The sequence below is a fragment of the Myotis davidii genome, unplaced genomic scaffold (assembly GCF_000327345.1).
Source record: "Myotis davidii unplaced genomic scaffold, ASM32734v1 scaffold56, whole genome shotgun sequence".
NCBI classification, from domain to species: Eukaryota; Metazoa; Chordata; class Mammalia; order Chiroptera; family Vespertilionidae; genus Myotis; species Myotis davidii.
The window spans coordinates 86,643-88,770 of record NW_006287458.1 but is presented as its reverse complement, the minus strand read 5'-3'; the positions used below and the strand labels follow the sequence as shown (position 1 = coordinate 88,770).

General features: G+C 46.8%; 1 long non-coding RNA gene across 1 annotated transcript in view; it reads left to right on the top strand.

Moving 5' to 3' along the window:
• Positions 1–1,638: 1,638 nt before the first annotated feature.
• Positions 1,639–2,128, top strand: part of LOC107182385 — a 3,280-nt gene continuing 2,790 nt past the window's right edge. The window contains exon 1 of the long non-coding RNA XR_001513108.1: positions 1,639–1,769. This is a non-coding gene — a long non-coding RNA (uncharacterized LOC107182385). The remainder of the gene's footprint in view (positions 1,770–2,128) is intronic.

Below are 2,128 nucleotides of genomic sequence, written 5' to 3'. Positions count from 1 at the left end.
CCGGCAAGGCAGGCGGGGAACGTTGGAGTCCTCCGTCACTGAAGCAAGCAAGCCTCATGTTCAGTTTAAGCTGCCTGGTTGCCGGCCGCCATCTTGGCTGACAGTTAATTTGCATATCGCCCCCGATTAGCCAATGGGAAGGGTAGTGTTCGTACGCTAATTACCATGTTTCTCTTTGATTAGATAAGGATAACCAAATGTGGAAGCACCCAGATGTGCACCAATGGGTAAGTGCATAAACAAAATGTGGTCTATCCATATAATGGGATATTATCCTATATAATAAAAGGCTAAGATGCAATAGACTAAATGGCAGAACATCCAAACAACCGGCCGCTATGACGTCAGCTGACCACCAGGGGCATGTGCGGAACATAGCGGGTGTTGGCCATGGCGGGATGGTGGAGCAGGTGAGCGAGGGTGCCAGACCAAGGCTCTGCAACTTCAGCGGGTGCAAGTGTGGCCAGCGCCATTAGCACACGGTGCACGAATTTGTGCACTGGGCCCCTAGTTCAAAATATAGAAAAGAATAGAAGTTCTGATATATGCTACACTATTTTTTTAAAAAATCCTCACCCAAGGATATTTTCCCACTAATTTTAGAGAGTGGAAGAGAAAGGGAAAGACAAAGAGAAACATCGATGTGAGGGAAACACATCGATTGGTTGCCTCCTGCATGAGCCCTGACCAGGGTCCGGGCCGAGGAGGAGCCTGCAACCGAGGTATGTGCTTTTGACAGTAATCAAACCTGGGACTCTTTGTCCCGCAGGCTGAGGCCCTATCTACTGAGCCAAACTGGATAGGGTCTATGCTACACTATGGATGGATCTTGAAAGTATTATGCTCAGCTAAAGAAGCCAGACACAAAAGGCCACATAGTATGTGTTGTCATAGGATTTTTAGAAGCTTCAGATGACTGTGATGTTCACCAAAGCTTTTGAAGCACCGCCTTATACTATATTGGGTTTCAATCAGTAAAAGATTGATGCCCAGGTATGGGTGACACTGTTCACCATTACATTCAGCAATGACATCCTGAACCTGAGAGAAACTTATTTCTCAGGCAGATGTGGGTGAGGGTGCCCTGTCCCCAAGCTGCTCAGCCTCTCTGACTGTTCTGCAGAAAAGTGAGGGGGGATGTTTCATTGAGCATGCACTTGCTTCCTGGGCACCACTTTTCTGTGAGTTTACAGGCATGGTTGGCATGTCCTGCTCTCACACACTGCCAGAGAATGGCATATACCCAAGAGTTCATGCTCACCCCCTGGACACATGCATGAACTCATCTTTGCAGCAATCGATCCCTTTCTTTGCTCAATGCCTCTATTTTCATTTGTGTCACCAGCCCATGGTTCCCTTTGAACCTCACGTCCTCACCTCTGAGGCACCCTTTGCCTGTGGAGCTGCAGCAGTGAGAACTCACTGTGATGAAAGGAGGTGGTGTTGCTTAAAGACGTAGAAACTTCTTGTCATTCCAGGCTCCCTCGAAAGGTAAATAACCCAGGGCACCCGACAAGACAAGACTTAGTTGGTATCTTGTTCAACAGGGTTTTATCAGCCACAGTCAGGGAAGACGCCCGTGTTTACCAAAAGTTCCTTCCCTTTTGGAACATATTAACATTTTGCAAACCACTGAGCTTGCAATAGAGTGGGGAGCATAGGCAAGCAGCATTCGTTTCTCAGGCACCCACTCTGAGCATTTGAAGGATGGGAACTTTTGTTCTGATGACTGTGAGATTGTGCAGAGAAAACAGGGTTAGTAAAGTTAAGTAAGTTGGCTCAAAAGTGGCAGCTCTCTCAGACTCCCGAGTCCTCTTATTTTCCTTCTTCTGACCGAAGACTCAGATCAAAGAAAAATAAATAAAGAAAGGGCTTAGCTATTCTCTCAACTCCAGCCTGAGAATGTCACATGAGCTTAGCGGCTCAGTGGTCGGCAAACTCATTAGTCAACAGAGGCACATATCAACAGTATAACGATTGAAATTTCTTCTGAGAGCCAAATTTTGTAAACTTAAACTATACAGGTAGGTACATTGTTATTAACTTAATTAGGGTACTCCTAAGGCTTAGGAAGAGCCACACTCAAGGGGCCAAAGAGCCGCATGTGGCTCGCGAGCCGCAGTTTGCC